We start from the raw sequence: 12,152 nt of genomic DNA on the forward strand, positions 1-12,152 counted from the left end.
CCTGTGGTGACAAAAGGAGTCTCATTCCAATCCTGAAAAAACAAAACTACCTGCTGAGAATTTCTGAGCAAGTGGGAACACGGAAGTGGTGGCAGGAGCTACCATTGCCTTAATAGGCGTGACAGGGTCATTGTCTTTACCAGTTACGAGGGCTGGCCCAGGGAGGCAGAGGGCCAGCCAGCTGGCTGCCATCTCCTGGGCTCACCTCAAAGGACTCGAGCCTGGATCCTGGTGACAATCTTGATGGTGGGGTGGGGTGGGGGTGGCCCCAGGCTGCCTCCCTTCTCCAGCACTACAGGCAACCTCTCATTCTGCCAGCTCTCAGCGTGCCACTACTTGTCTAAGGCTTTTGTTGTCCTTCTACCTGCCCCACCCTCTACTGAAGACCTACCTGACTCTACATCAAGGCCTAGTCTTTGGTCCAGGCCCTGGCTAGTTCCTAAGAGCCTCGTAGCTCCTCCCTATGTGGTCCTGAGCTCTTCACAGTCTCAGAATCCTTAGGGCCACTCCAAGTGGGGTCTGTTACTACCCCAATCATACAAATGCAAAGCTGAGGTGGGAGAGGATAAGTAGCATGATGGAGGGTACACGGTGACCAGCTGTGGGCTGGCACTGCTGGGAGTGAGCCCCGGCATCATGAAGACTCAACTCTGCAAGGGGCAGCTATAAAGCCGGGTCTGGCTGCTGAGGGGGGCAGAGAACCTCTCTGGCAAGCGCCTACTGTGTATCATGCCTCCTGCTGGCCTTCTTCAGTCCCTGCAGCTGTTGTTCCGGTTTCACAGATGGAGAAGTGAGGCCACAGCTGCTTCCGAGCTTCTTCAGGTCACACCCATCGCCAAGTGATCCCGACAGCCCACAGAAGGAAAATGAAGCAGAGGGACTAACCATTCCTTGGTGAGACTCGCAGGTGGGGAGGCAGATGCCGCCTTAGGAAGCTAAGCACCTGACTACTGTCCACTTCCTACCACAGGCAGAGCCACCAAAGCTCCATGAGGGATGGAGGGATAAGCTTCCCAGTGTTACTGTGGCTCCCTGATCCCTCTGTCCTTTCCCCTTTGACCTAAGCTTCCTCACAAATGGGGGTGACGGGGTGCTTACCCCTGACAGGCATGGAGGAGTCATACCACAGAGAATCCCTGAGTGACCATGCAGGCTCCAGGTCACTGGCTTCATGTGACTATGGAGAAGTGGCCCTGCCTCTCTCTCCCCACTTGAGTTCTGCTCAGTCTGGCAGAGTCAAGGGCTGAGGGAAGATACTAAAGATAGCTGAAGCGGCCACTTCCCATCCCCACAGCCACCACCCAGCGGCCTGTCGGTCCCTCCAGCAAGCTGCCTAGCCAGTGCCCAGCCTGGGGCATGACACAGGGTACCAGGTGACAGTGGCTGGCCTGTGCTAACGAGGAAGACTTACCCTGTCGTTCTACAGACAACAAGCAGAGGGGAAGCAGTATTCATGCGTACAATCTTGACACTGATACCGCCCACCTTTCTCCACCCCAGAATAGTACACTAAGGCTTGTACCAAGCCCATCACCCATTCATTCACTGTCGATGTGAGCCCTTCTGCTGTTGACTCCCAGCTCCCCGCTCACCTCAACCTTTGGGTCTTGAGCTGGGGACTCCCAGCAGCCCAAGCTAAGTAAAAGTGACAGAGCACTTAGGTTTCGAGACAGGGTTTCTCTGTGTAGCCTTGGCTGTCCTGGATTCTCTTCGTAGCCGAGGCTGGCCTTGAACTCACAGAGATCTGCTTGCCTCTGCCTCCTGAGTGCTGCAGGTAGGTGCTGTTTCTAGAAGTCAAGGTTTGGGTCACAGAGCAGGGAGTGGGAGGGAGTCAGACCCACAGTTGGGGGTCTCTTCCGTGGTATCACATTGTTACCCATTTCCTCTAAGGCAAGGCCCTACTGGCTGCAAGGCCTTTCAAAATTCACGCTCTTCACATGTCAACGTTTATGAGGCACCTACTGTGTGCGGGGCCCATGGCGTACTCCCTAGCCTCATTCTGGGTCTCTAAATATTTGCTAGATGTCTAGACAGCCTTGCAAACAGGTGATTTAGTTCTTTTTTCCACACTGTAGAGGCAGGGCTGTGAGAGGTGAGCTAACGCATTCAGGGGGACATAGCAAACAGCTCTGCTCAACCTTGTACCCCAAAGATTTTTATTTATAATTGGGGTTACTCAGGCTGGCCTGGAACTCACTATGTTTCCTGGGTTAACCTTGAAAATCCTGATCCTCTGTGTCAGCCTCCCAAGTGCTAGAGAGTTCCAGGCATGTGACACCATGCCCAGCTGCAACCCAGAGACTTCTGATTGGATTCACAAAACTAGAGGAAGCCCTCAACAGTCTTAGGTAGGGCCAGCCCAGGCTCTCCAGGAGACAAAATGAAAGTCGATGGAGTGAGTACTGTGAGGTCAGGAAGCTCTGACACGGAACCACCTTCCCAGCTTCCCTGGACACTGTGCTCTGTGGTCATAGCAGCCTGAAGCCGCACTACTGTCTTCTGCTGCCTGCATCTGCCCCTTGTCCTGCCTGCTGCGACCTCTACCCGGAGGCTAGGCCATCTCAAAGCAATCTGTGCAGGGCCCAGCACAGAGTAGGTACCGGGAACAGAAGGCCAAATGAACTACCTAGGTTCACCAGCCCGGATGAATTGGGGTTTGCTGTTGTTGCTGCTGCTGCCGCTGCTGGTTTTGTTTTGGTTGTTGTTTTTACTTATTTATTTTTACTTCTGGTTTGCTTGAGATAGTTGTGTCTCACCCAGGTTAGCCTTGAACTCCTTCTGTAGCTGAGGATGACCTAGAACTTGTGATCCTCCACCATAACCAGAGAACCATCCTGCTAGTTGTCCTCTGACCTTCTGCATTGTGGTGTGCCCCCTAGGCTAACCTACCTCAAACACACATACATGCAAATAGTAATAATAACAGTGGCCTGACAGCAGGCAGGGAGCCAGGGGTGGGAACACCACCTCCTCTCCCTGTTAGGACACACTTGGCTTATGTCTCACATCGTCCCATTAACTCTTCATATCCGGGGAGGCAGGTGCTAAGGGGTCTCCTCATTTCACAGCAGAGGTGGATGTCTGAGTGAGTACCAGTCTCCCCTGGAGTCATTCACCCTGGGAGGGAAGCAGGGGGCCCAGGCCCTTCAGTTCCAGAACAAGCTGTTTCCTTGTGGATGTTTACCTTCCTCCACACTGGGGGCAGGGCTCGCCCTGCTGACTCCTCTGTGGCTCCTCCTCCTGAAGCCTGTTTTGAATGCCCGCTGTTCAGTAGTCAAAGGCGGGCTTTTGCGCTCTGGGGTCCTTCACCTTGTGGGCTGTCTGTCCCCGTGTTACCACATTTACTACCCTTGGCTCTGGGTCCTAGCCACACACCACATCCTAGAGTCGGGGCCCAGTTGTTCTTAAACCCCACAAAGATCTGTTGGAAGACTTGTAGACTGGGGCATGCATAGGGAAGCTGAAAAATGAATGACATGATACTGTCCCTGCCCTAAGCTACGGCAAGTGAACTGTGCCTCAGGGCCTTTACCTACTTCCTAGCTTTTTTGGTTCCTTAGAAAGGCAAAGAAATGAATGGCACGTCTGCTCTGTAGGCTGCTCCCTGCACTGTGTCCCTCCCACCTCCCCTCTCCCATTGCTAGCACCCTGTTATCCTAGAGGGCCAGGCCCTCTGTTTGGATCTTCATTAGTCGAGCTTCCAGAGAAGTAGGGGGTGGGGTGGGGTGGAAATGGAAGTCCTTGGGAGTGCATGAGAGAAGGGAATAATCGCCCAGCCTCGATGACTTCCTCAAAGCAAAATTAGGAAAAGATGAAGTGAAAATGGCTTGGACAGCAGAGTGCTCTCCATAACCCATGGGGGAAGGTGAGAGCTGTGTCTCTGTGTCTGTGTGACTTGGGGTGGGGGTGGGGGGAAGTGTTGCTTCTGGAATAATGGGCTTCTGGGCCTTGGAGGTGAGGGTTAGGCTGTCATCTCTATCCCAGATGTCCTGAGACTTCCTGGGGCTGTGGAGTTTGTTTCCTCTAAAAGCTTTGCCCCAGTCCCAGCTTTGGTACCTACTGTGTGAGCCTGAGCAAGCGACTGAACCTCTGAACCTTGGTCTCAGGCCCAATCTAAGACCCAGCCAGGCTGAGCCCCAGGGACGAAATGCTGTAAAGGGAGCCCAGGGCTCCAGAGAGACACCAGGCAAGGCTCCAGGAGGGCCCCAGAGAGGACTCTTAGGAGAGCTGGGCAGTGAGGAACCAGAGAGAGGGACCACCGGGCTAGGCAGGGGCTGTACAGAGGAGAGACAGGGAGCGTCCAGCTTAGTGGGAAGAAGGTGTGAGCAGCCACGGGAGGGAGCTTGGACTTCATCCTGGGAAAGCAGGGAGCTGTGGGAGGAGTGGCAAAGGTTGAAGGGGCAAAAGGGCCCAGGGGATGGTGAGGCAAAAGGGCTTTCTAGAGGAGGGGAGTTGGAAGTGAGCCTTGGAAGAGACAGTGAGAGGACAGTAGGTCGGGCATTGTGGCTCACTGCTGTCAAACTGCCATGCTTGGAAGGTGGTAGCAGGAGATCAGATCAACTGCAGCCACATAGGAGTTTGAATCTAACCTGGGCTACGTGAGACCCTGCCTCGAAGTAAGATGAGAAGCAGCTAACAAAAGAAACAAAAATAACCTTGACCAAAAACAAATTGTGAAGAGCAGAAGCATGCTGGCACACTTTGGGCAAACAGCCACCCTCTCTGGTCTTAATTCCCACCTGCCCTGTCAGGGGCTCACTTGACCTGTTTTCTGTTTTTGTTTGTCTTTTATCTTTTTTAATAAGTTCTTTTCTATTAAAAAAATATTTTCTTTTCTTCCTTTTTTCTTTCTCTTTCTTTCCTTCCTTCCTTCTTTTCTTCCTCCCTTCCTTTTTTTTCCTCTTCTCTTTTTGGCCAAGATTTCTCCATGTAACAGCACTGTCCTAGAACTTGCTCCGTAGACTAGGCTGGCCTTGAACTCAGAGTTTCATGTGCCTCTGAGCCTGCCGGGATTCAAGACTGCACCACCACCACCACCCAGCTATTTATTTATTTTCTTTCTTTGTTGTTTTGGACATGGATGATTTGCTTTTATGTATGTCTGTTTACCAAAGCTGTGCCTGGTTTCTGAGGAAACCAGAAAAAGGAATTAGATCCTCTTGAGTGGGGGTTACAGATGGATGTGAGCCTCTGTATAGGTGCTGAGAATTGAGCCCGGGTAGTCTGGAAGACCAGTCAGTGCTTTTAGCCACGAAGCCATCTCTCCAGCAGCCCCTTGGCAGTTTTAACATTGTACAGTCAGGGCTAGAGATAACTGGAACCTTCCAGAGGGTGAGTCAGATTCCGAATTTAGCCAGAGACCCTGCCTTCCTGCCTGTCTCAGTTTCTCCTCTGCACCAGGCGAGGGCCAGGCAGGGAGGGTAATAATGGTGGATTGTCAGAAACCATACGGCCTCGGGGGGCCAGCTGCCAGGGATTGTTTTCCATTCCTAGGAGGGTGGGCCTTTCCTGCCAGGAGAAAATTCCAAGGGAAAGATGCTGCCACCCCCGGTGACCACACACCCTCCACCAACCCTTGGCATCTGCACATTCCTTCTCTCCTGCATGTCTCCTGGCCTCTGGGAGGAGCCTCAGGTTGGGAGGAGAGGCCTCCAGCACCCAGGTTTTGCTCACAGATGCCTTGTCTCTTTCCTGTCCCATCCTGTTTGCAGCCCAGGGTCAAGGTACTGGCCTGATGTCCCCAACCAGCACTTGTCCTGTCTTGCTGTGGCACACTAGTCTTCAAGGCTGGAAGGTTTGGGGGCTCCTCTCTGGGGCGCAGGGGTTATGATTGGGGGATTTCAGCTTCTAAGAGCCTCGCTCCCCAAGTCCCCAGATTTTGGTGGTTCTGATCCTTGTCTGTAAGACTCTGAGCTTCTAGACTTGATCTTGACTGAAAGGTCAAGAAGGAAGCAATGCCGAGCTCCTGAGAAATCCACGGAGATAGAATGGAAAATGGTACAGCAGTCAGTAGTCCTGGGATGTTCTGGTTGGAAGAACTTGTGTTAGAATTTCTACAAAGGCACTGTGGCTCCGGAGCCACGCTGCTGGTGGGGAAGGGATGATGGTGGCTGTGGCGGTGGCAGGCCAGGTGCACTGTCGTGGGTGTTGGTGGCAGCTTGAGTGCTGACAGCTGGGCAGGGGCTGTTGTCTGAGCCTATCACACCTGGCCCTGACCCAGGAAGGGGAGTGACAAGGACAGGGGGCAGCCCAGAGACCAGAAGGGAACCTTTCACAAGCTCAGCCATGTGTTCTCATGCTTGGGATTTTTTACCTCCTTCCTTCCTTCCTTCCTTTCTTTCTTTCTTTCTTTCTTTCTTTCTTTCTTTCCTTTTGTTGTTGCTGTGTTGTTTTGTTTTTCGAGACAGGGTTTCTCTGTGTAGCCTTCGCTGTCCTGGACTCGCTTTGTAGACCAGGCTGTCCTTGAACTCACAGAGATCCACCTGCCTCTGCCTCCCAGAGTGCTGGGATCAAAGGTGTGCTCCACCACTCTCTGCCTCTTTCTTAATTTTTTTTAAATTTATTTTTTTATCTTATGAGTGTTTGCCTGCGTGTATGTAAATGCAGTTTGTGTATGCCTGGTACCTGAGGAGGCCAGAAGTGGGCATCCTATATCCTGGGACCAGAGTTACATACAGATGGTTGTGGGCTACCATGTAGATACTGGGAACTCACCCTGGCTCTCCTGGGGAAGCAGTCAGTGCTCTTAACCACGGAGGAGCTGTCCCTCGAGCCCCTTTCCTCCCTTTATTTATTTATTTGTTTCGTTTGTTTTGAGATAGAGTCTCACTACGTAGTCCTGACTGTCCTAAAACTGACTGTCCTTGACCTTCTAGAGGTCCTTCCAAGCGCTGGGATTAAGGGTGTACAGCACTAGGCCTGGACCCTTGTTAGAAGTGTACATTGGCTGGGCATGCTGCAGCCCTCCGGAAGACACCTCTGCATTAGAGGGGACCCAGGCACAGCCAACGGTAAGAGTAGTCCTTGTCCCACTGAGGGCAAGGGCAACCAGGACTTTCTGGGGTCAGCAAGAAAATTTCCCGTGGATCTCATATTAATCAACCCGGGGGGGGGGGGGTGCTCTTTCCCTACCTATTGGTGTCTGGTTACAGAATGACACCTACGTCTTGGGTGCATCTCACTGGGGTTGTTACTGCCTATCTCTACCTTGCCCTCTTCTCTATCCCCCTACCACGTCCCAAGTGTCCTCCTGTTCTGGGGGGAGGGGAGCTCCCACCCCTCTCGGCCCCATTTGCCCACTTGGCAAGCTCTGCCCAGGGCTGTGGGAGCTGGAATTTGAAGCAGCTCCTGGCACATGCATACTGTTACATCCTGCCAGCTTGCCGGGGCGCCTCCTCTGACTCCGGGCCAGGAATGCTTCTTGATTGCTCCCCACAAACCCTGGGGCAAGAGGTTGCTGTGAGAAGGACTAGGCGGAGGCTGGACGTGGGGATGGAAGGAGGGAAGAGGGAAGCTATGGCTGGAGGTACTTGGCAGGCAGGTTGGAAAAAGACGTTTTCTGTCTTTGTCCTCTCACTGTTCCCTCCTAGCCCACCGTGACAGGCCTTCCGTGGCCACGAATGACCACAGCTTGAGTCTTCTGCACCCTTCCGTGGAGTCTATGATTGACCCATTCTACACATTACTGGCCACCTGTCTACATTCTGGGCCTGCACTGAATGTCGGGACATACACCTGAGAGACAGAGAGAAACCCTGTCCACACAGGGTCACCCTCTATGGCAAGGACACCCGGTGTTGGGGAGGTGGGAGTGACCAGACAAGCACCTAATGGGAAGATACAGCCAGTGGATAACAGAGTGGAGAGGGGGCAGGGCCTGCTTCATGAGACCTTCGGGGTCTCCTGGGGGAGACACCTTTCTTAGCGAATGAATGAGGAGAGTTGGGAAGGAGTTACAAACAGCTGGACCAGTCCCAGAGAGAGCACACCCTAGACAGAGGCTTGAGGTTGGGAAGAGCTGGGCGGGATTCAGTTTTTAGGATTTGTTTCTTATTTTACCTGTGTGTGTGTCTTTCCTGACTGCATGTTTATGCACCAGGTGCACGCTGGAGCCAGTGGAGGCCAGAAGAGGGCGCTAGACCCTCTAGAACTGGAGCTGCAGGTGGCTGTGGGCCACCATGTGGGTGCCAGAAACCAAACCTGGGTCTTCTGGGGGAGCAGCCAGTGCCCTCAACTATTGAGCCATCTCTCCAGCCCCATCTATTAAGTTCTGAAAGATTTAGGGGCTACTAGGCGGAGGATGGGCTGGGGGGAGGTTGTGGGGGAGAGGGGAACAGGGCACAGGTGACAAAAGATGGGAGGGTAGGACCAGGAGGAACAGAGGTGGCCACTTCTGGAGGTCTGTGGAGGGAGGCAGGGAAGGAGGAAGGAAGGGGAGGGAGGGGGAGAGAGAGAGAGAAAGAGAGAGAGAGCCCGCCCTGCTCTTATCTGGTCAGAGCTGTGCTGGCTACTGTCTGATATCTGGTAGGATCCTATTTGCAGCATTTACCATTTGCTGTGGGGTGAACAGAGCACTGTGGCTCATTGTGGGTTCCCACACCTGTCATCCCAGTACACAGGAAGTGGAGGCAAGAGGAACAGGAGTTCAAGGTCAGTCCTGGACTACGAGAGACACGGCTGGAGGAAAAAATTCTAAAATAGGCCAAGCATGGTGGTATACACCTTTAGTCCCAGGATGTGGGAGGCAGAGGCAGGAAGATCTCTGTTGGAGGATCTCTGGCCTGCTCTACATAGCAAACAAAGCCAGCTAAGGTGAGACCTTCTTAAAAAACAAAAGCCAACAACAAGATGGGTGTGGAGGTAAGCACCTTTAATCCCAGCACTCAGAAGGCAGAGGCAAGAGGGTCTCTGTGAGTTGGAGGCCAGCCTGGTCTACAGCCTGGACTACATGGAGAAACCCTGTCTCAAAACACCAAACCAAACAAACTAAACCAAACAACCAACCAGCCAGCCAAACAAACAAACAAAACCCACAAAAGGAAGGAAGAAAGGAAGGAAGGAAGGAAGGAAGGAAGAAAGAAAGAAAGAAAGAAAGAAAGAAAGAAAGAAAGAAAGAAAGAAAGAAAGAAATCCCTAAAGTCAACCTGCAGTTTGAAAAGTGTGTCCTGGTTCAACAGACCAGGAGCAGAAGGTGTGGAGAGGCAGTTAGGATGAGCTAAAAGATGAGGGTCGGAAATGATTTTATTCTGTTAAAGACTTTTTTTTTTGGTAGTCTGTGTGTGTGTGTGTGTGTGTGTGTGTGTGTGTGTGTGTTTTCCCTGCATGTCTGTGTGCCATAAGCATGCAGTGCTCAAGGAAGCCAGAAGGGGGCGTCTGAGCCTCAGGAACTGGAGTTATAGCCGGTTGTTTGCTGCGAGTGCTACAGTTCGAACCCCGGTCCTCTGGGAGAGCAGTCAGTGCTCTTAGCTGCTGAGCCATCTCTCCAGGCCCTGTGACTGCATTTCAAAGCTGGAGAGGCGCTCCCAGGCTCGACCAGAGTTCCATGAGTGTGAGGAGAAAGTAGACTTTTGGCAGCCGTTGTTCCAGGGAGCTGACTCAGAAGCCAGAACACCTTGCTAGGAGACTGGGTTCTTTTTCTAAATTTTTTTGAGTGGTTTGAGACAGGGTTTCTCCGTGTAGCTTTGGCTATCCTGGATTCCCTTTGTAGACCAGGCTGGCCCGAACTCAGCAATCCGCCTACCTCTGCTTCCCTGAATGCTGGGGACTTAAAGGCGTGGGCCACCATGCCTGTCTTGAGAATGGGTTCTTACCTTGGGGCTGCCTCTCATTGGCTGTGCAACCTAGAACACCTTCCCCACCCTGACCACCTCTGGTTCTCAGGGCACAAGTAGTCCCTGATATGGGCTGGTGATGTGGTTTCAATTATTTCTTTTTCTCTTTTACCATCGATGTGTTTGTAGACACCCACTTGGCCTTGCCTCGGCTTGCTCGGTCCTCCAGCTGTGCTAATGATGTCATCACTGGGGAGACAGTGACTTCAGGTGGGGTTTACCCTGCCGAAGGCTCCTTTGGCTAGGGGCCAGGACCGGGCTTCTGGCTTCTTTCTGACAGGGTTATTCTCTGTCCTGACCACCTCTCTGTAGGTTGTAAAGGGGGGCGGGTGTTTGTGGTCTGGGCCTTCCTGAGCAGACCCAGAGCACAGACCCAGAACACCTAGAGGTCGGCGTAGGGCAGGCGTCTACCAGGGCAGACGCGGATTCTGTCCTCCCACCTGGCCAGCTGTGTGGCCTTGTGGAAGTCACTTTCGCTCTGTGGTCCATTTAAAGAGGCGGGTCGGGGCTCCTCCTGGAGAGGGGAGGCAGGATTACCTGAAGCAGAGCTCGGCTCTGCAGCCTGAAGCAACAGGCAGCAGACGGCTCCGTCAATGTCACAGATACCAGGATGAATGGATTTTGATGGCTCTAACGTTACCCGTGTCCAGATGGTCCACCTGGGCCCCAGGTGCCTCCTGTTACCTCTCTGAAGCTACTCTCGGCTCAAATGAGACCGTAGCTTCCTTTTCTGATTTCTTTTCTTTCTTTTTCATTTTTTTTCCCCAGTCAGGGTTTCCCTGTGTAGCCCTGGCTGTCCTGAAACTTGTCCCGTAGACCAGGCTGGCTTCAAACGCACAGAGATCTGCCCGCCTCTGCCTCCCAAGTGCTGGACCTAAAGAGGTGTGGCAGCACGGCCTGGCAGGGCTGTGACTTCCCGATGGCTGGCGCTGTCCTCTGTGGCTGCCTAAGTTAAACCACACTGGTTCCCGGTGCACAGAGCACGGTGACATCTCACTGTTGCAGACAGCCCGTGGGGATGGAACATCGTATATTCCCTGGTGGCCTCCCCCTTGGACCCCTATTTCTGTGAAGGTCCACGGAAGTCGGGGCTTGTGGCGAGAAAACCAGAGTGGGTGCCCGTAGGACAGGGGTGAGTACTATTCCCCGTAGGGCTGTCTCAGGCATAGAAGCAACCCAGGCCAGTTTTTCAGGTGAAGTAGAGTTAAAAAGCAAAGCATCTGTCTTGGTTCTTCTGATTCCTCCCTCCATCACCCAGCAGGAGACTAAAAACCCCGGCAAGGCAACCCACATTTCTTACTGGAGGGTGAGCAGGCACTAGGGCGTCAACCTGTCAGAGATGGCAGTGGGCAGGGCTGAGCACAGGATGAGCCCGATGGGGATGGGAGAGCTGAGTGCTGGGGCGCACTGGTGTTGGCATGGGTGCTTGGTGCTAGAGAGACGTGGGTGCTAGGAGAGGTGCTGGGTTCGAGTACTAGGTGCTGAGGGGAATGAGTGCTGGGGTTGGTACTGGGTACTGGGTCCTGGGTGCCGCATATACGTCAGGTGCTGGAAAGGCCTGCTTGTGGGGAGGTTCTAGGGAGCTGCGGAGTTGTTACTTAACAAGGAAGTCTTGGTCTGATTATTCTTAAAAGGAAGTGAGAAGAGCTGAGGTTATCTGCTGGAAGGGTTCCAGGGACGGAACAGTAACTCGTGGACCCTCGGAACCTACGCAGACAGTGCGCTTTTAGGTCATGCTGGGTGCCGATCGGCCATGAAGAGCAGAGTGGCGCTAGTAGAGCAGGGGGGCTTGATGGCTCACACTGAGGGCCTTTGCCACCTATGGAGCACTATCCTCTGACCCCATCTCCCCGGTCCCCAACCCCAGGTGTCTCAGATCCTAGGTGGAGCCTTATCTGCACCCTGGCCAGACCCGGCACCTATCTGCTTGATGGGTAGATAAGCCTGCCCCGCCTTGGTGTGTACCGAGCGCTTCCAGCCAGGCCTCCTTGGAGCCACTTTCTCCCCTGACTGCTCTCAGAGCCTTCCACTCCTACACCACCGGGCTCTTCCCCACAGGAGGTGGAAAGAGCGTGGGCTGGGGATTCACACTGTTGACCTGGGCTAGATCTCAGCTGCCTCCTTGCTGGGTGGCCTTGGCAAGGGCTCCTCTCCCTGAGTCACACTCCTGGTCTGTAAAACAGAGGTATGCACACGTGGGCTGGGCTGTAGGGTCGCCGGTGGCCAGTGAGGCGAGAGGTACGGGGGAGCAAGGCCCGAGCTGACAAGAGGTCATATCCATCCATCTGAGTGGGAGATGGGAGAAGGCATGAATTGGTGGTG

This window comes from Meriones unguiculatus, chromosome 8, assembly GCF_030254825.1.
Source record: "Meriones unguiculatus strain TT.TT164.6M chromosome 8, Bangor_MerUng_6.1, whole genome shotgun sequence".
NCBI lineage: Eukaryota > Metazoa > Chordata > Mammalia > Rodentia > Muridae > Meriones > Meriones unguiculatus.